This window comes from Papio anubis, chromosome 1 (genome assembly GCF_008728515.1).
Source record: "Papio anubis isolate 15944 chromosome 1, Panubis1.0, whole genome shotgun sequence".
In the NCBI taxonomy this organism is placed as follows: Eukaryota; Metazoa; Chordata; class Mammalia; order Primates; family Cercopithecidae; genus Papio; species Papio anubis.
The window spans coordinates 186,713,551-186,735,922 of NC_044976.1; the positions used below are offsets into that span (position 1 = coordinate 186,713,551).

General features: G+C 44.8%; 1 protein-coding gene across 8 annotated transcripts in view; it reads left to right on the forward strand.

The window, feature by feature from the left end:
- KIAA0040 (KIAA0040 ortholog) overlaps window positions 1–22,372 on the forward strand; it is a 34,808-nt gene that overhangs the window by 5,432 nt on the left and 7,004 nt on the right. For 2 of the 8 annotated variants that reach the window (XM_009194815.4, XM_009194825.4), the window contains exons 2-3: window positions 10,170–10,243; window positions 20,332–20,503. The exons of 2 other annotated variants lie outside the window; for them this stretch is intronic. The gene's annotated coding sequence lies outside the window, so the exon portion shown is untranslated. The remainder of the gene's footprint in view (window positions 1–10,169; window positions 10,244–20,331; window positions 20,504–22,372) is intronic. 4 more of the 8 variants (XM_031658413.1, XM_017952662.3, XM_017952660.3 and 1 more) reach the window with 2 other exon arrangements.

A 22,372-nucleotide genomic window follows, 5' to 3' on the forward strand; every position in this document is an offset into this window, starting at 1 on the left:
ATAACAATAAGGATAGTTGCATGTGATAGTGTGTTTAGTCTTCAAATTGTCCTGACAGGGAAAAGAGCTGTGGGCCACAGGTTCAGAGGTGGTGTAGGGGCAGGGAAAGAGGGGCAGGGTCAGGGAAGGAGGCAGTGGGAACAGGGAAGTCCCATGAGCTTAGTATTATGGAAACAGAATAGTACAGTGGATATGCTGTGTATTAACCTGAATGACATGTGACAGTGGCCACCATAAATAAGAGAAAAGAATGCTGCACTCTGAGTTAAGAGCTTCTTGTTCCTCCCCAACCCAAGTAAGATACTGAGTGTGCATCCATCTGCTCATGGTTTCTAACCTGTGATTCCTCTGCAGCCCCATGGGCCACAGTGCCAGCTTTCAAAAGCCCCTCTGCATGTGATCATCATGTACCAAAACCCTGGCTGTAGCCTGCAAGCTCCAGTCAGCCACTCATGCACACTGGCCTGAAACCACCCAGGAACTAACGCTGGGGTCAAAGTGCCCTTCCCAGTGATTTGGAACCCAGAGTAAACAAATGTCCATCCACACTTTCTTGGCTCCCACAAATTTTCAGTGTGCATGCTAGGCTCTCAGTAACCACTTATTGAATGGTGGTGCTAAGAATTTAAGGCATACATTCCTGCCCACCCCCACCAGAAACATATGTAGTTTCTTCAACATTATGTTAGGGAGATGTGTCAATAACAAAAGAGAATAAGTTACTCTTAAGGCCAGTCCTGCAGACTTAGCTTATCTATGAAACCCCTTTCTTGTAAATGACTGATGGCTTCCACCCTCCCTTCTCTTTCCCCACCTTCCACTGCTGACCTGAAACTTCCCTCCTGCCCAAGGCCCACAATCTGCTGAGTAGCAGTTGCCAGCACAGCACAACAGTGGCCTAGATAAAAGCCTCGCAGCTCATTACATGGGTGACCCACACCATCCCATAATGAAACCTCCACTGGGAAAGGGGAACACACTTGCATACCACCCCACCAGGTGCAGCCTGCTCAGAGCTTTCCTAGTTTCCAAATTAGAAACTCAGATCTTGCCCTGCAAGATACTTGGACCAAAGCCTTCACGAGTACAGGAAGAAAGCAATGCATTACCGGGTGCCTTGCTGATTTCCAAAGACTGTGCTTTTCTTGGTTTTGCATAAGGACATCATTGACCCCTTTGAGGAAAGAGCTGGGTTTTGACTCTTTTCAGTGGGTGGATAGCACAACTTCCCAAAGCTGGCCATGGAAAGAACACCTCATTTCCAGACAGAAGCACTGCAGTCCTCCACACTGTCTGGAACAAGGGAGGAGACACAGTCACAAAGCATGTGTCACAGGGGAAGAAGGTCGGATGCTCCTGACTGACATTTTCCAGGAATAAGATTTTGGTGGTTTATAAAATATTATTCCTTCAAGGTAGGGCCTGAGGGTAAGGGGAAAAGTACTTAAACCACTGGGCATGTGGTCATTCAACACTTGGCATTGGAATTGATGAATAAATACACGCTAAAGAGATCACAGACAACATTTTATATTTCTCAAACAATTAATAAGGGAAACTCTGCCATTCTCTCCCATGTGACATCTATTAGTTTTCCAGAAATTTTATTTCCTCTTGCATTTTTTTAATTGAGGTGAAATTTATGTTACATAAAATTAACCATTTTAAAGTGAATAGCTTAGTGGCATTTAGTACATTCAGAATGTTGTGCAATTGCCCCTCCATCTAGTTTCAAAACATTTTCATCACCCCAAAATAAAACCCCATCCTCATTAAGAAATTTCTTCCTATTGCTCCCTTTTCCCAGCCCCAAGCAACCACCAGTCTGCATGCTACCTCTATGGAGTTGCTTATTCTAGATATTTAATATTAATAGAATCACATAATATGTGACCTTTTGCTACTGGCCTTTTCCACTTAACATGTTTTCAGGGTTGATGTATGTTGTAGCATGTATTGGTACTTCATTCCTTTTTATGGCTGAATCATATTCCATTGTGTGCATATACCATAATAGTTTATCTATTTATTCGTTGACCGACATCTGAGTTGTTTCCACCTTGTGGCTATTGTGAATAGTGTGCTGTGAACAAGGATTTGTTTGAATACCTGTTTTCAGTTCTTTTGGGCATAAACCTAGGAATGGAATTGGTGGATCATATGGTAATTCTTACCTTTACCTTTTTTGAGGAGTTGCGAAACTGCTTTCCTTTCCCCCACACTTTTATCAACATACTTATAAATTCATTTTCCTTTCTTGAAGATAATACACATATTAAGTGGCATACCTTTTCCTGTCTGGTCTCTTATTTGATGCATTTGACCTTATGCTTTAATAAAAGATATTAAATACTGCCTCTCATTGCCCTAGAGATTCGGGAGTATTTGGATGTTCGAGATAGAAAATATTTGGGGGTAAACTAAAGCCCCAGAAAATATTTGGGGGTAAACTAAAGCCCCTTCTTGGTATAACTGAGTAGGAAGCAACAGCTAGCAACAGCAATATTTATGGGGTACTCTATCTGTGCTGGGGATAACATTAAGTGCTTTACCTATTTTCCCTTATTTAACCCTCACGTCAACTCAACAAAATAGGTACTACTACAGGTTGAGTATTTCTTATCCAAAATGCTTGGGACTGGACATGTTTTGGATTTCAGATTTTTTTTTCAGATTTTAGAATATTTTTATTTTACTGGAATTACCAGTTCAGCATCCCTATTCAAAGTCCCAATGTGCATTTCAGTGTCCTATCAGCACTCAAAAACTTTTAGATTTTGGAGCATTTGGGGTTTTGGATTTTCGGATTAGGGATATTCAACCTGTAACATCCCTATTTTATAGAAGAAGAAATTGAGGTCTCCACCAAAAGCTAAGTGCTCTTCCCCAGCTCCTACAAGGGAACTCTGCAGCTGCCACCACTGATGAATAAGAAGCCATTCTGTTTCTCAGGGCATTGCAGTCATTTTGGCAGACAGATAGGTCAAGAGGCAGTTATAACGCAGTGTTACAAAAGCTATGATAGGCATCATGACAGGGACACAGAGGTAGAGCACTTATGCTGGCCCTAAGCTGTAGAATTTTCAAAGGAGATGAAATCTAAGTCTCTTATTTTCTTGATAACCCCGTGGGATCATTGATAATGTTTGACCCTCCCCAGGTACCCTTTGACTTCATTATTCCATCATTGCATTGCCAGTGCACAGTGTCTGGCACACAGTTGCCACTTATTAAACATAGGTTCATAAACGTGTGCTTCCGTAAAAGGAACTCCCAGCCCTGTCACACTGTCATGGAACTCCTATGCCTGGGTCCTATATTTCAAAACTCACAGGCTTTCTCAAAACAGATGTGTCCTGCGATGGGGAAAGGAGATGAGAAAAGGCCTCCAATGGCTTTGGCTGTCCTCTATCTCTGAACAGACACTGTGTGCATGAGAATAAGACAAGGGAAGAGAGAGAAGAAGGGTAGGGAGCGGGGCAGGAGGCCTTCTGGTGGCACTGTGTGAGGTCAGCCCATGCCCAGGGAAGAGACCCTGTAATGTGACATGAGACCCCAGAGAAGAAATGAACTGGGAAACCTCTTCCCTAAACTCTAATTTCTCCTTTTCAATTCAAGGTTTATTATTACTCAAAGATTCATAGCATATGGCTATACATATATTTGCCAATTCATCTCAGCTGGCAGGTACAAGAAGCAGTAACTTCATGGGAAGGTCTAGACTCTGTCCAGTTGGTAATTCTCACTCCTCTCTCCCAGGCACTGTCAGGGTGTATCACTTTTGGTCAGTCATCTGCAACTCCTCTTTGCATAAAGAGAATTTTGAGGACTCCTAAGAGGCCTGGTAGCTTTGCTTTACATGGCAGAAGCTGCCCGGACATGACTCTGGCTGCTTCCATTTTTTCCCATACACAGTTCTCAATCTCTTCTGTGTGTACCTGACACTATACTAGAGGCTGTGGAGAATTTTTAAAAAACAAAACAAAACGCAGGCACAGATTCCACCCTCAAGGACCTACCACCTACCACCTGCCACCCAGGAGCCTGCAAGCACCTTGCTACAAGCCCTGCCCCTCTCATTGAGAGCTGTGAGAAAAGCCCGTTCCTGGGATTAGTCTATCCTGGGATCTCTGCTCGCTAGTGCGGCCATCTCTTCACCCACTGCTCAGGCTGTGGCTGTGCCATTCTGGAATCCCTGAGTCCTGCTTCACCCTTGTTCCACTGGCTCCCCAGATGTCCGACCAACTTACCTGAACCATAAGCTGCTGCTGTGGGCTGCAACCCCAACTGTGAAAGCTCAGCCCATTGCAAGGTCTTCCTGCTCTGCCCAGGCCCGAGTCCTGGCCCCCTCACCCTGCTGGAGGCCTACCCTGCTATCCCACCCCATCACCTGACTCTGCAGGGGCCTACAAGAAGCTTGCATAGGTATGAGAGCTTGGGGTGCCAGAAGTGAATGTGGGCTTCCTGGCCCATGGAGATAGCATAGCCGTCACAGAGATACTCTTCACTCTGGTTCTTTCTCATCCCCCCCAGACCATAACCAGTCAGTCAGTTACTTAATCAAAAAGCGTGTATTGTACATCTAATATGTGCCAACACTGAACACCCTGGGGATACCCAAAGGAGAAAGCTCTGTAATAGCTTAATGTGGAGTGGGAAAGCAGACAGGAGCAGCCTCTGTACTATCAGTGAGCAAGCATTGTCAGGGAGGTGAGGTGGTAGAGAAGGAAAAAAATTTTCAACTATGATATCTCTGTGCTACACATGATTCCAGAAAATGGCCCCGGGGCTAACAAATCCTCCTTTTTCTCGCCTATTTAGAGGGTACTTTGTCTCAGTTTTACAGGCCTGAGCATTCCTCACTCGCTCTGAAATATTGAAACAGTAGTGTCTTTCCACGATGCACACAGGATTCATCCCTGTCGTCCCTTTTGCATACTCGAGCTCCTCAGCTTTGGGTCCCAGCAGAGGTCACAAGCTCAGATGCCTACAGGGTGCCTGACAGGTAAAGCCAACATGTACTGAAGATGTGCTCTGTGCCAGGCACTGTTTCACCCACGTCACACAGAGTATTTAACTCCTCTGGTTCCCACAACAATCCTACGAGAGAGGGTCTATTCTTATCCCCCTTTTATAGTTGAGGAAACTAAGGCACAGAGAGGGAAAGGGACTTTCCATGTTCAGAAGCCAGTGTGTGGTGGGACCAGGCTTTGACCCAGGCTAGTCCATCTGAGAGGGTCACACAAGCTGGGTGAGAGCATAGACTGAGAGCTGCAGATCAAACACAACCTGCTCTCTGGTGGCAGCTGCCTCCTGGGCTTCTGTTGTACAACCTCTGACCATGGGCCGATCTAGGCTTGACTCTTAGGGCAAAATGTCATTTGGTTTCCACAAACTTTGTGCTAAATGTTGGCAGGCTGAGTGTGGGGGAGGAGGCAGGGAAAGAGGGATCCCTTTGAATGTGAGCCAAGTGGAACTGGCTTTGGTTACCCAGGGCCTTGTGACACCCGATTTGAAGTCAGAATTATCGTCAAATGTAAGGATATGCTGTATAAAGAGATAAAATGTAGTTGGGGTAAGGGTGAGGGACAGGGAGGAGGCAAAAAACTCACTATACACTCAAGTTTCCTTAACACAGTAATCTGCCTTCACAGTGAAATGTGAAAACAATTTGAAATTGTAGCCCTGAATGTCCTTTAGCCCAGTATGTCATCAGTCACTCCTGTCCACGGCCCTAACCCCGGACACTCAAGTCATAACATGTTATGAGGTATGGAGGGAGAGAACATCAGGAGCAGCCTCCTCCTAGGGCCAGAACCTTGAAGAATCCCCTTCAGGTGCTGGGCTGGTCCCTGGAATGCCATGGCAATTAAAGCAGTGGCTGCGAGAAGACCCTGGGAGAGGGGGTCAGGTGGAGTGAGCTGTTTTAGCGTTGCGGCCATAACATCGGGAGGTTAGAGGCCTCTAGAGCTGAGTTGGAACATAGGCCACTTTGACTGGATTCTTTCCCTGAGCCAGTTCAGTTTCTTGAGCAGCCTGGAATCACCTTTCTTTCCCATCTATGCACCTTGTAGATGCCAACTCAAATCACACCCTCATCGAAGTCTGCCCTGGATTCCTCATTGGAATTAACGGCTCCCTCCTTGCTGCTTCCATAAGCATTTGTTTGAATTTCCCTTGGGACACTGAACCAGTCATGCCTTATGGTACTTTGCCTGTGCTTGCCCAGTTCCCCAACAAAAAAAAATAAATTCTTTGACTTTATTCCCAAAGTCTCTATCAGAAGAAGAAAAGTTCAATTCTGATTTCCTTACCCAGATAGCTAGCAAGTTTTCTACTTCTCACTAGGCAGCATTATCTGGGAAAGCCTTAGAAGAGAGGGAAGTTCTTCATGCACATAGTAGATGCTCAACAAATGTGAGTTGAATTGAATAATTTGCTGCTGTACAGCAGAGAATGGAAATGGACGTTCTTGGCTTCCTCGGCCACATTGGTGTCAACAACCCAGAATCAGTGAAGGAAGAAAAAGCCAGCAAAGGAAATTCCTCCCTCCAGGAAAAAGCAGGGAGGTCTTTTTACAGTAATAACAGTGAGGTAGTGAGCCCCCCTACGTACACACATACTCTACTCAGTTGACTTTGCAACCAGAAATTACCAAATGAAATCATACCAATTGAAGAACACACAGAGGCCAAGCGCAGCGTCTCACGCCTGTACTCCCAGCACTTTGGGAGGCTGAAGCAGGAGGTTAACTTGAGGCCAGGAGTTCAAGACCAGCCTGGGCAACATAGGAAGACCCTGTCTCTACCAAAATAATAATAATAATAATAATAAATTAGCCAGGTGTGGCGGTGCACGCCTGCAGTCCCAGCTACTTGGGAGGCTGAGGCAGGAGGATTGCCTGAGCCCAGGAATTCAAGGTTACAGTGATCGTGCCACTGCACACTAGCCTGGGTAACAGAGTGAGACCCTGTATCTTTTTAAAAAGTAAAAAATTAAGAACACCAAGAAGTCAGAAACACAGCCAGTCAGGGCTTTCTAACAACATGGGGGTAGTCTCACTTCCAAGTGATGTAATCTTGATATTCAACATGGCACCCCATGAAAACAAAGCTTGATGTCCATTTGAGACCAATGTTCCTTGGAAGTTGAGCCTTAGCTGCTCTCATCTGTTTCTTAGTCCTGACAGCCTCACTGGAGATTAAAAAGTAGCCAGTCTCCGAAAGAGATCTGAGACTCAGGAGCACCCAAGAATACCTGGTATTTGAGCATACTGCCCAGGCTGAAAGAGCTCTCCAAACCCAAAATATTGACATTTCAACTGGCAGACTTTATTTTCCTGGGTATCTCCTTCTAACTGACCAACATGATCTGTATGAACCTAGAAACTAGTGTGGCACAGCAGAAGGAAAACTGGCTATTTAGAGGTAGAGGAATTGGCACATGATCTTTTCTTAGGTATGAGACCTTAGACGAGTCATTTAATTTCAGTGAACCTCAGAGCTTCTTCATCTATAAACATGTTCATTTGTTAATTCAGCACATATTTCCCAAGGGCAAAATATGTCCCAGATGCAGAGGATGCCATGATGGGAATAGATTCCATCTAGAAAGGAAGAACAATGATTAAACAATTATCCTACCACAGATTATGGGTGGTAGCGACAATATAGATATGGCGAAGGGCACAGAGCAGGGGCTCTGACCTGTAATGAGGTCAAGGAAGGTTTCCTCAGGGAAGCAATGTTGAATAGAGGCCAGGAGATGGGGTACAGGGCAGTGGATGGGGGTGGGGTGAGAGACAGCTACGGTTGCATAAGGATCCAAAGCTGGAGGGGAACCCCATATCTCACAGAGTTTGAGAAATGGGAGGCTTTGTAAAATGTGAAGGGGATTGGTTGCCACTGCTTGCTGCCCTCATTGCATTTTAGGAGTTACTTTAGTGCAGAAAGCATCTCATGGGGAAGTGGAAAACTAGAGCCCTGTGTGCCATTGGCCACTAACCAGCTTTACAATTTTGAACAAATTTGGAACAAACTTTTACTGTGAAAAGATTATTCATCTGTGAAATAGGGCAAGAGATCCCTCCCCTCTACAAATTACAGTAGATTGAAGGAAGCAATGTTTTCAGGAGCCTTCAAAAAACTAAACTAAGTTATCAGTGTAGGATATTGATCGGACTTTCACCAATCATAAATAAACCCAAGCCCAGCTGGGTGCCAGTTTGAAGGAGGGAGAACTGATTGCATCCTGTTTTTATCCCTCGCCCCCTATTCCCAAGGGATCAAGAGATAAATAGCCATTTCCTTCTGATTGGTTTGGTGATATTTCATTTCGGTTTATAATTAGATTTTTGTCTAAGGGAGAACGGATGCTATTAATAAAAGTTTTTTTTAATTGTGGTATCTGTGATTACTCTGCCTGACTGGTTAGGGCAGATTGCCAGTGAGCCCATGGCTGGGAGCTTAATCGTGCATAATCCCGAGCTCTGGTAGGGTGTACTTTCCATCACAAGCAAGGTCAGGTAAGAGAATGTGGCCACTGAAACAGTGAGGCTATTAGGTCTCCTCTGCTCACAACTTTCAGGGCCTCCTTGAGGCTGTTGCACCAGCCCCATGTTAGGCTTTCAAAGCCCCCTGTGATCTCACCAAGCTTGCCTGTGCCACCTCAGTTCTCACTCTTCCTTAGAAGGCTTCTTCGCTGCCATCCCCATCTCGAACTCTGTACCTGTTGGCCTCTGTACCTCTGTTCTGGCTTTTCCAACCTATGTAGCTCACCCCAACTCACCCTTTTCCCCCACCAGAATGTCCAGCCCTCCATGTAATCACACAGCCCAGGAGCTGGCACAGCCTCCCTCTCCTCCATGATGTCCCCCGCCCCCTGTCCCCCGCTCTGATAAAACCTAAGCCAGCATTGATCTCTCTCCTTTCTAACAGTATCTGCATTTTGTCACTTTCTGGTATTTAGTTTAGTATTTAGTTACTATTATTTTTGAAACTCAACTTTGCAGGACATTTTCAGTTTACAAAGAACTCTCATATATATTATCATTTGACTTTCACAACCACACTGAATAGTGAGGGCAATTGATGTTATCATCATTGTCTTCCCATCTTAGAAACCAGGAGCCTGAGGCTCATGAAGCTCTATGACTTGCCCTACCACTTGGCTAAGCAGAGCAGGACTTCAGTGCTCTAAGGTTCATGAAGAAACTCTTTTAGGATAAGAACCAGTTGGTACAGTTCTTTTTCCCCCTCCAGCACTATGTCAGTTAACTAGTAAATACTTAACTAATACTTCTTGACCGCGAAATCCACATGCAACTACAGGAAAAATCATTCAAATGGCATATTTTATTGATGCAAACAGTTGTTATTAGTGCTATTAGCCTCTTCATGTATAAAGAACAATATGCTTGCAGCATTATTTTTATTATAGGGACTCAGTAAACAACCTAAGGGAGACTCACACACATTTTATACAAAGCTCTCCCCAGCCTCAGAGGCCAAGCAAAAGGCAGCCACAAATGTAGGTACCATTCCCTCTGCTCACACTGAAGGTGCTGCCCCCTGCCTCCTGGCAATGGATGGAATGTGCTTGTCAGAACTTGCTCAGCAGAGTGGACATGCTGGCTAGCCCTTGGAAATCTGGGGTCATTTGTACACATGGAGGACACAAGTTACCCAGCAGCGGCCTCAGCTCCACTACACAAGTAGGTGAAGGGGCTGGCCTGGTTGTGGAGAGGATTTAGGAGTGGTCTCCATCCAGCCATTCTGGGTTGGAGGCAGGAAGACCTCCCAACATTGGACCAAATTTCCCAAGAATTTCAGGCCACTTTGACTATCTGGCGGAATTGAGGAGTGACTTTTTTTTTTTTTTGCCATACCCCTGCAACTGCTGGGAATAATACCAATTATGACTCTAAATATTTGTACAGTTCCTAACCGCCCAGACACACATTACATGCACTCTGTGCTTTTACCTAAGGACCCTGTGAGCAGGTACTCACTTCCACTTGTTGGTTTAATTTAGAAAGTGTATACATGTGATCAGACATTCAGAATGGTACCAAAGGAATGAGAGAAAAAGCCAGTCTCCCTTCCAGCACTGCCCCCAATTTCCCTCCAAAGGGGCAGTACATGCTATCATTTTCTTGTGTATTCTTCTAGATTTTTCCCCATTTTGGAGATGAAGAAACTGAGACTCAAAGCAGCTGAGTGACCTTCCCAAGGACACACACTGAGTGAGTCATAACTGCTTCTCATTCCTCAATCCATTAGCTTCCTGTGCACTCAAAGTACCCTTGAGCCAAGAATTTGGCTCCTAGGGCAAGTTACGAGAATGTGAATAAGTAAAATCAGATAAAAGTCAAAGCCAGAACAGGGGGCCTAGGCCCCACAGATTCTCCACTGAGAAGCATAACTGCCTACCCCTATGAGGCACTACAAGGACATCCACTTTCTTCTCTGGCTGCTCTAGGCCAACTGCCATCCCTAGGGCATCTTCTGCCTTCTAACTGTCATGTGTAGAGTCTAACATTCAGAATATCTTGCTCTATCAAAGCACTCCCACCTAACATGTTACTTCTTCAAGACCCTGATACTTTGAGGGTTGGTCTGATAAAACATATGTCTGGGCTGCTAAGGGGAGATAAAGCCTAAAGTCTGGTGGGCAGCCTGCAGATAGCTCAGCCCTGAGGCCACACCATGGAGAGCTCAGAGACAAGGGCTGAGTTCCCTGGCCTCTCTGACCATCCCCACCGGCTCCCAGTGGCCTTAAGTACTTTCCAGAGGTTCTCCCACAAAGCCTTGAGGTCACCAGGCATGGATGGAGCAGAGGTGGTGGACGGGAAGGAATGAGGGGATGAGGCTGAGGGAACCCTGTGTCGAGGGGGGTTCCCCCTGCAATATGGGACACCCCCCTGCAATCCCCAGCTTAAGCAGTTTCTTCCATACATACTCCCAATTCAAGAATTCGCAATACCTGCCATCTCCTTTGGGAACGGCATTTCAAGGATGGAGTGGAAAACGTTTGGGCATGCTGAGGGCATCAGGGAAGAGGTGACGGCTGTTCTTAGGGATAACAATATCTGCACGCAGGCAACTAAAGCTGCACGTGATGAGACTAAGCATATGTCATCTGTATCAAAGAAAGAAGGTGCTGAAGCAAAAAAAAAAAAAAAAAGGCACGCTACTTAACCTGACACTGGATGGGTATTCAATAAGTATTTTAGCTCACTCATATATGTTCTCTGCATTCATCAACCATTACTTATCAAAACCATAAAAAAAGAACACCCCCTGCAACATTAGGAATGCAGATTTAAGCCCATGCAGAGAGGAAATAAAGATTTATCCTCAGACACATGAACTCCTCTGCACAGCCCACCCTCTGAGGCAGAAGCTGCAACCCAAAGCCTGGCAAATCTGAAATCCACCACACTGAACATTCCACAGAGGTGGGTTATTTGTAATGAGAATATTTATGCTCACTCCCTCTATGATTTGATCTTTGCATTTTAAGACTTAATATTGCAGTAAGGTAGCTTTTGGCTTTTAATTGCCCAGAAATTTTGTTAACATTAAACGAAGGGACAAAATGGAAAGGAAAATAGAACTATATCTGTATCGCTTTTGAGTTGCATAACTGTATATTTTTGCCACTCCGTTAGTTTTCAGCTGCTCCAGCCTGTAAATGTCTCCCCCACCACCACTAACGAAAAGAAATATGTCAGTCATCCTGTTATTGCCACAAAGTTTGCAGAACTCTTAAGTTCCCATCTCTAATAGTAAAGAGAATTATGCAACTTTTAATTACCACCTGTGTGGCAGGGAGACCCTGAATGACACAAGTGTTTGGTTGTTCTCATGCTTTTTCAAAAAACACCTTTTCCTTCCAAGAGGATATGACGTTTGAACACTTAAGCATCAGTTATTGGAGTCGGCCAGAAGCAGAGGTTTCCCTTTATTTGTGGGACAGAAAAGGCAACGCCCCGCTAAACCACTCCTAACTCACAGATGACCTCAGAGCCTTGGCTCTGGCTCTCCAAAAACAAAACTTCACCTAGACACTTTACCACACCCACAAACATTGGCTCCAAAATCCTTTACCAAACTATTTTGAAAAATGAAAATGAGAACTGTATAACCAAGATAGTTCACTGTAACCATGGCTACAGGTTTCATTAGCACTAATACCAGGATGTGGTCAGATCATGTGTGTGTGTGTATATGTATATAATATATACATACAGATGACGAACAGAAGTGTGAGTGGTATTAGAGTTCCCCTATGAATTCTCCATATTGGAAATGTAGCTTCTAATAACTACAGACTGGGGGGAAGAGAGGGGATAGGAGGGTGGAGGACTGCATCAGTAAGAGAAGCTCAGTTTTCTACTTTGAGCTTTAATTCAGCCTTTTAATATAATCCCCTAAAATACCACTACCTTGCATTGAGATTGCAATTTTCCCTGCTCAGTGTTCTTCCACATGTTTTGTCTGTTCTTCACAATAATCTTGAGAGATATCCAGGTTGAGTGATAACCTCATTTCTCAGATGAGGAAAGGGCTCAGAAAGCTTAACTGATTTTGCCCAAGGTCAAAGGCCTGGAGGACAACTGAACTGGGACTAGGAGAGGGTCCTCTGACTCCTCGCTTAATTGCACCCTTGGGCCAGCTGTTTGTATTGTGCCCAGGGGCGTTTTGATATGCATTAATTCCTCTTGCACATATCCCTCACCCTTATCATTTGTCTGATTAACCACAGATCAGGATCAGTCCATCAAACTGGAGGTTAAATCTGCTATGTGAGGCTTGCCTTTTGTCCTCATTTATATTTTTTAAGCCCCCTGCATGGCTCTTCTCTACATAGATGACAGCACAGAGAACATGTACCATAGTGCCTACTCCTGAGTGAGTTAAATCCAGGGGAGATGAGCTTAAAATGCTTCCAGGGACCAGGTGGGTGAACAGGACTGGGTGAAGCAGGCAGGATGGGGACTGGGGTGTGGGGTCGGGGAATGGAGAGAACACAGGCCCTTTTAAAGCTCCAGCAGATTGTGGCCCTGTGGGAGGTTAGTGTGGCCAAATCTTAGGACCACATTGAGTCCTAAAGATTGAGAATTTGATATGAAACCGAAGGAAGCAGAAAAATAATACAAAGTAAAAGTGCCTGGGGGTTGGATATAGCTCCCAGACTGCCAATGAGTGCTACGCCTATTTAGTGGAGTTTCATGCCTCGGGGCCCCAGCATATATGGGGTGATATATATTATGTGGGATGTTGTATTGCACTTCTATTCAACATGTTTGGTCCTATTAAAACATGAGCTCCTTGAGGTCACGGAAGGCATCGTAATCAAGAGTGCACCCACAGGGTGTGACGCACGTGGCAGGCTTTTACATGCTGATGGATGAATAGTTGGATGAACACCCCATCATCTTGGAAGATCCAGAAATTAAAGTCCTCAGCATTCTGAGAATGGTGGTTACAGCAGGATCTTTGGACTCAGAGAGGACTAGAGTCAGACCTCTTTCTGTGCTTGAGTAGCTCCATGTCTTTGGGCGAATTGCTTAATCTCTCACAGCCTCAGTTTCCTCATCTGTAGAATGGGCATAGGAAAAGCCTACCTCTTGAGTTGTTGAATGGAGACCATGTCTGTAAACCCTTGATTCCACACACAGAGTTGCACACTTAGTAAGAACTCAGCAAATGGTGGCTTTTTGATTCAACAGATCATTCCCCGTTTGTGTGAAAGGTGATAAGACTTTTGCCAACCCTCTGTTTTGAGATTTTTGGCCTCCTGAAGTATTTAAGTCAAAAGAGGACTGTCAAAAGAAAACAAATGAGCATTCTAGCTGAAATGAAGAGGAGAAAATTGATAGTGATGGACAACACAAGGCTCCCTGAGAAGTGCGATCCTGGCGGTCAGGAGGGCTGGGAGAGGGAGAAGCAACTGGGAGTGAATGGAAATAAAGTTAGCAGGAAAGCAGGGGAGAGGCAAAGGTGGCTGCCCTGATTGACTAGGGGCTGATTAACTCATTCTCTACGCCAATTCAGTGAAAAGCTGATCAAACTCTAATTAGAGCAAAATAATTCACAAATGGATGTTTTCACCTTTCACACAATGTGAATAGTATAATAATAAATATAGTGTTTTACAGTTGTCAAGGCAATTTTAAGGCACCCACTGTGTGAAATATACTTACACAACATGCTTCACACACATTATCTCATTTACTCTGCTCAGCAATGCATTCATTCAGTCATCCATTCAGCAAGTACTTACTGCCAGTCCACTTTCTACCAGGCCCTGTGCCAGATACTGAGAGTAAAATGATGTAACACCGTGAATAAAACACCTAGCCCTCTGAGAAAGATGGTAATATCCTTGTTTACAGAAGAATAAATGGAAAAAACACTTAAGTGAATGTTCCCCAGACCCATACCATGTTAGTGGTGGAGACAGGTTTTTTTTTTGGTTTGTTTTTTATTTTAGAGACAAAGGCTCACTCTGTCACCCGGGCTGGAGTGCAGTGGTGCAATCACTGTAACCTCAAACTCCCGGGCTCAAGTGATCCTCCTGCCTCAGCCTCCTGAGTAACTGGAACTATTGGCATGTGCTACCACACTTGGCTAATTTTTTTAATTTTTATTTTTGTAGAGATAGGTTCTTGCTGTGTTGCCCAGGCTGGCAAAATTCTTGACTACAAGTTATCTGGCATATGAGAAGAAAAATTAGGAAATTTCCTTGATCTTGAGGAGGTAAATATGAGGAAGTTGACTTGCTAACAGACTGGAGAAACTGTATTCACTCACATTTAGTACAGCTGGAATTTTCAGGGAATCAGACATAATTTCACATGATTAATCCTAAGGGTAACATGAGGAGAACTAACTATTCTTAGAGTGTATAGTCTGGACCCTTTGGAGAAAGATAATTAGGGATGAAAAGAGAGAAAAGGAAGGAAAGAGGAAAGGGAAAAGAGTAAAGAAGTATAAAGGAACTGGAGATTCCAGACCTTCCATAATAGAAAATCAAAGAAAGTCCACATGAAGCCTTTTTAAAATTCTTTTCATCATTCTTAAATCATTCTCTAATTATTTCCCTGGTATCATCGTTGAGACAAGAGAGGATGTCTTTTACCTCCCCCGTATTTCCTAGCATGTCTTAATTAATACTTGACTGACTGAAAGATTGACTCATTTGAACCCAAAGTGAAATGGAGCTTTTTAATTTTCTTTTCTGCTGAACCTGAAATAGAGCATATAGTAATTAGGAAAGAATCCCTTGTTATCAGAAAGTCCCAGCTACAATGGGCTCTTTGTAACTGAGCAAAAGGAAGGTAGATGATAATTTAGGAGCTGATAAAACCCTCACCCCTGCCCCCACTTTCTACTGCTCTCAGTGATAGGAGATTTTCTTGATCATTATTTCTCCCTCCAGTGAGTTTTCATGGCTGGAAGATCTGGCTGGACAGCACAATCTGCGGGTGGGTAATTATCATCAAAGTCCAGCCACAGTGTGACTGATGGTCACTTTTCTATGCCCTTTGGTGCTTCTACTCTTTCTCCCCAGTGACCTGGTTTACCTGACAGATGATTATTCAAGACCTCATTTTTTTAGAACCCTTGAATTAACTTCACTTATTCATTCATTCATTCATTCATTCAGCTACATGCCAGACTCTGGGCATCCAAACAGAACAGGACAGGCAGGGCCCTGCTCTCATGGAGCTTATATTCTAATGGAGGAAGACAGGCAGTAAACGTGGAAACCAGTGTGACAGCAGCATTGTAAGTGACTGAGAAATTTCAAAGTGAGGAGTATCACCAAGGCAGTAGGGCAGGATGGTGAGATAGGGGTTGGCTGGGGGTTGGGCGACATTAGATTACCATACTCCATTAGAAAAGGCCTCCTGATGAGGTAACGCAGGAGGAAATTTGTATGAAAATGTATTTGAGCTGACACAATCGTTGTGAAGCAATCACGCCAAGATCTGAGGAAAACCATACCAGGCGAAGGGACAAATAGGGTCCTGAGCGAGCTGACAGTCCAGGAGTAGGTGCGTCTAGCCCACAGTGAATGGGAGAGAAGAGAATACCAGATGAGGTCCAGAGGAGGCAGGGGCCAGATGATGGCAGGGCCTGGGGATATGAGAAAGAGTTTAGATGTCATCCTTCTAGTGACAGGAAGCCAGGAGGCGTGAGCAGGGCCTGGGGGCGATATGATCTGGCTCTAGTGGGGAGAACAGGCCGCAGGGAGGGAGGAGCAAAACCAGAGAGATTGGTTAGAAGCTGCTGCAGTAACCCAGGTGAGAGGTAGCAATGGCTTCACCATGGAAATGGTGGGAAGTGAATGGAGTCAGGACACAAAGAGAGAGCAGGTAGGACCAGCTGATGAGGTAGGGGTGGGGAGGCAAAGCTGAGGAGAGAAGCTTAGTCTAAGTGTTGAAGGAATTCATTTATTTGTCCCATGTTGATTAGCACCTATGATGTGATAAACAGCTAGGGTGGTGGGGGTGGTGGAGGAAGGCGAGGCTGCGGTAATAGGAGAGTTGGATCATCAGCGAGTCCTCCTTGCTAAGGAGGTGTGATTATCATACAAGTGGTAAGCAGCCAAGCGAGGGGTGCGCAGGGAGTGCACGTTACATCCAGATTTTAGAAAGACGAATTGAAAGAAGGAAAAACTAGAGGTCATTTGAAGACCTGGACAAATAAGGTAACAATGGGGACAAAGCGGAAGGCACCTTTCTGTGCCTTTCCATACCCACAGGGCCCAAGTCCCCCTCGCTCTAAGCCCTGCTTTACTTACGATGCTCACCATGGTTCAGCCGCACTGGCTGCCCTCTCTCACGGATGTGCCTGCTCTTTCCCACTTCAGAGCTCTCACCCTTAATGTTCCTGCTACCCAAGGTCCTGCCCTTAGCGCTGTGCACACTTGGTCCTCAGCACCCCGAGATCTCAGTTCAGAGTCACCTCTGCAGAGGCCACTCCAATTATTTCCTTTATTGCACTAACATGTATACTTTCTACCTGGAGAAGAGACATAACAAGAAGTGCACAAACAAAATGTCTATCTTATGCATGACTATACCCACGGTACCAGGACAAGAACTGACACATCCTAGAAGCTCATTAAATACATTGGGGGAAGGAAAGAAGGGAAAGTAGGAAAAGACGAAAGGGCAGTTTGGTGTGGGGGTAAGGAAGGAGGCTTCTGTGTCCTACTCCACACAATCTTGGGAGAGCCCTGCAGAGAGGGGAAGGAACTATATCTAAACCCTTATAATTCAGCTCCTGAGTGATGCTTATCCATATTTCCATTCTGAAATGGTCGCCCTGAAAGAGAATGATGAATGAACTAATTTAGTCTACCGCAGGAAAACTAGAGAAAAGAGAAAATGCCTTGTAAAGGAGACCTACATAATCAAAGTCATGACTCCAGAACCATCTCACATTTGAAAAAGACAAATAAAACCATCATTAGCTAAGGAGTCAAGGGATGTTTACTTTGGCCAGCCTATTTGTTTGGGATCAAACAATCAGGACTAACTTTTATTGCCAGGCAAGGCTCTGAGGCACTCTACTTCTACTGACTCATTTCATTCTCACAACATCCTATTATTGTCAATGCCATTCTACAAATGAGAAAACAGAGCCCCAGAGAGAGGTTAACCTGCCTGATGTGATACAGCTAGTGAGTAGGAGAGCCAGAATTTGGACCCAGGATATCTGGTCCCCGAACCACTGCTCAAAAGCACTAAGGTAAACCCCTCTTGGGCCAAAGTTGCCCTATAGAAGAGTTGTTGAACACATTGCACATTTGTTATAAGCAAATCATTCTAGGGATTATATATGCAATGGTAATTAATAATCATTAGCAACTAGCTTTTTTGTCACTTGTATTAGGCAGGATAGGCTAACTGCTATAACAGAAAATCCCCAAATCTCAGTGGCTTCACCCAACAAAAGTTTATTCTAACCCATTTCATTTTTCACTGTGGTCAGCAGGGGTGCTCTGCTCCACGCAGTCATTCAGGAACACCTCCCGTCTCTGCCATCCCCAGGGCTCTTGGAGTCCTCCCCTGGATGCTCTGCATCTGGCCAGCCAATGAGCAAGCAGAGAGAGAACAGGGAGGTCCCATGAGAAGATTTCGGGAGCCACGTTTCCTTGGCTGGAACTCAGTCACATGGCCCCACAGAGACATAAGGGGCTGAGAAGTATGGTCACACTTGTGCTCAGAAAGAGAATATAGTGGGCATCTTGCAAAGCACTGTGTCAATGCTTATTTTTAAGGATGTTTGTAGAAGAGACCTGGCAGAAAGGTAACCTGGGCCTCAGAAGACATTGGTTCTGGCCCTGGCTGTACTAGCCACTAGCTGAGTAATCTCCTGCAAGATGCAGTCTCTTTGGTCCCAGATTTCCCATCAGTAAAGTAAGATAATCAACCAGATGGCCCATTTCAGGAGTCTTCTAATCCAGAATGTTTACACGATAAAGCATCATTTTATTAAATAACCATGGTGCCTTAATCATTTTTCTATTGATGCTCTATTTGTGCTTTTGTTCAAAATTGCAACCATAATTGTAACATCAATTCTGAGGGAAAATTCTATCTATTTTCCTTTAATACTCAATATCTAGTTACGCATCATATATACTCTGGGGGGAAAAAAGAGCTTCCGACTTTGTGTTAGGACTAGTTATTTGAAGCAATTCATTAAATTGGGGAAAATGTAGATACCTGTTTCAGAATGCCTAGAGCTGGGTCTAAGTAGTAAATGTAATATTCTGCAAGCAGATCATTTACTGTGATCAGACCATATTTGTAAAAACAGTACTTACATCTATTTGAGGGCACCTGAGCATGCCAGGTTAGCAAGGTGAGAACCATCAAGCAAATATATATCCAGAACAGCCGAGTTAATAACTACTGACTGAGGTTCCACTTCATGCCCTCGCTGCCAGAGATCCTTGGTTTCTGAAGTGTGTGATATTATCGTAACCACAGGGATTTTGCAAGGCAGTATGGTTTGAGGGCTGGGGCAAGGTTTCGACAGGCAGGGTGGAGAGGCCTGGGGTTGAATAAGATGTTTTAAACTCCCAGGAAAGATGGTGAGGAGTCAGGTAGAGACTGATGATTTTCCTGTTTTGGAAAGAAAAAAGAAAAGAATATCCATATACAGTCCAGACTCAGAGCCCTCATAGGAGACTAGGGTTAGAAGAAGGAAAGTTGGGCACACCCAGGGACACCTCCTCTCGTGTCCCTCTGCCTGAGAGTTCTGCCACCCACATCTGCTGGAAAACACCTGAGCTACGCCATCATCCCACCCTTTCCGGCCACCATCACCCTTGGCCCAGCGGTCAGTTTCCCTGGACAACTGTGATCATTTCCTCCCCCTACACCCTCTCCCATCTGTCCTCTCACACCTCAGAGAGAGTGTTCTTTATGAAATACACATCAATTATGTCCCCTCCTTGCTTTAAACCCTGTGGCTCTCACAGCAAACTCTAGCCCTCCACGTGGCTTACAAGGTCCTGTGGTGTGGGGCTGCCATTCATGGGTCGCGCCATCCACGCTCACCCCACCACTGCTGCTGTCAGCTACACTGTCCCTTCGGGTCGTTTTCAGGGACAGCAATGGGTCTAATTTGTTCATCTAATAAAAAGCACAATACACATATTATTTGCCTATGTTTCTAGACTTTGGAGGGGACACTTTACGGTGTATTAACAATTGAACTCATTTTTTTAAATGTAGAGAACTTCACCTGAAAAGGTACTGGATGATTGAAGAAAAGCCTATCAAGCATATTACTTGGAAATGCTTTAAAATAAGTTTATTTTGTGTTTCAAGATTTTTCAGACACCCTAGCCGTGTGTTTGCTGTTTTTGTCATTCGGATCTTAGCTCAGTCATCCCTCATCAGACCCTTCCTAAGCTCCCTGTTACCCCTTTTGTAGCATCATGGGGTCTCATTCATGGCACTCACCATAATTACACTTTCACACCTGCCTGTATGGTTCTTTGATGAATGTTTGGTTTGGTTCCCACACTAGACTTGGAGCACAGAAAGGACAGGGATCTGGTTTGTTTGTTCTGGATACACAGTTCCCAGCAGGAGTAGGTGCTCAGTAATTAGACACTGCGTGATGCCTGCTCAGACGCTCATCCTGATGGTCATTTCTTTTCATCACCTTCCTTCAACCCTCTCCAGGCAGGACTGCTGGCTGCTTCTGCCATGCTGCTCCCATGTCCCCCCTACACAGAACTTGACCACAGAACTCATCAAACTATACTTCTATTTTTCTTTCTCCCCCTTGTTAGACTGGGCAGTGATCAGGATCTGAATGCACAGGGCTGGTGTTCTGCGATTGTTTACTACGTTGAACGTGACCTCTAGAAAAGCAGTTCTGGCTGAGATCCCCTGACAACACAGAATAAGAAGTAACGTGGAAGGAGGCTCCCCAGGCTGGCCATTGTGCTGCTGTGTGTGGAGGTAAACTTCTTCCCCCCTCTCCTCACCCATGATTCATTCCCTCATTTAGCACATGGCTCCTGTGCTCATAAATGAAGGTCGGCTGCTCAACTTGCTTATGCAATGGGTCTCAAACCTGACAATTGTCCAGAAACACTTGGGCTGCTTGCTACAAACATAAATTCCTGGGCCCATCCTAGACCCGACTGAATCAGGGTCTCCAGGAGCAGGATGCAGGAATCTGTATTTTTAACTGCTTAAATGACTCTTCATAGCCAACAGTCCATCCTGCTGTCACCTGGGATCCTGGGCAGAGGAGCTAAAGCAAGCACAGTGATCAGCGCAACCCAAGGCAGAAAGCTCAATGGAGCCGTCTGAGCAAAGGCCCAAGGGAAGGTCTTTGCTCCCAACTGTCAGTTATAAAATGGCCCCCCACACAAATCCAGGAGTCAGCAGCCGCAGAAGAGGGGCCTCTTAAGGTTCTCATAGAGAACTGAACCTCCCACCTCCCCCTACAAGAAGGGTGACGATTTGTACCATTTGGAGGTCACTCTGGAGTTGGTCTCAGGGATTCTAATTGGGTGCCAATGTGATCCTTATTATTAACCTTTCCGGAAAGTACTTACTGTCTCACAGACACTGTTCTAGAGCTTTACATGTATTGTTTTATCTAACAAACAAGAACAATGAGAGGCTGATGCAGAATAGAATGTCCTGCTCCCTTCTTGGAGAGCACCGGAAAGAACAGTAGTGTCAGGGCCAGCCCTGAACATAGCCTGCAGTAGCTTTTGGCTCTCAGAGATTGAAGCAGACCTCCCTGTGGAATGACCCACGCCTATAACACTTCCAAGGGTCCCAAAGCCTGGGAGGGAGGCTGGGGCCTGTAGATGGCCAGCTGTTCTCCTCCACCTCACCTATGAACTCAGCAATCCTCCAGGTGCCTTCAAATGTTCCCCAAGCAACCCCTCTCCATCCTATTTCTGGATGCCAGAGTCTAGAGCAACAGCTGCAGACCTACAGAACAACCATATCAGGGAGATTACTTGTGAAGACCTTTTCATTTCAGTGAGGTGGGGGCCCATGATTCTTTGACAATAGGGATTGACTTGGAGGTGAGGAAGGAGGAAGAAAAGCCCAGCACTAGAATTAGTCCATTGTTATTTCAAGATAACTCACTTTTTATGGATTATATTTGTGTAAATATTTTACAGTTTACAGAATGCATTAAATATATTGAACCCTTTTGATCCCCACAATGTCATTATGAGGGAAGCTCATTAGCTTCATTTTGTAGCTGAGGTCTGGTAATTCGCCAAGGTCATGCAGGTTGACCCAAGGCACAAAACCAGACCTTCTGGCTCTGGGATCACTGTTTCATTGACACCTCATACGTGGGTGGATAGAGGCTTGTGACAGAGGATATAGAGGTAAATAATATTTGGTTTCAAAGAAATTGAAAGCAACTTTTCCCCTCTTCTCTCTCCTCTCACCCACCCCCATAGCCACAATCAGACAGATGAGGTTGGTTGGCATCTATTGTTGGTCTTACAAAAACAGATGAATTACTTTTTAAACCGTGTCAGTGCTATTCAAAAGCCAACAAAAGGCTAGAATGTACTTCCAGGGGCCGAAGTGTGTCTTCTTTTGCATTCCATGGAAGTTCTCACTTTTAATTCATGCCACTAAGGAGATATTTGATTGTTTTCTGGAAATGCTAATAATGCAAGACTCATAAATACTAATGAAACGCTATAGATTAGCAGAGCTCAGCAAGTAACCTGGGGGGTGCCTAGAAAAGAATTCTTAGATTAAAAAATATAAAGAATACCTTTTAATGGAATTTTCCCCAGACTGGCTTCCCAAATGTTAATGAATACTCTTTGGCTGTAT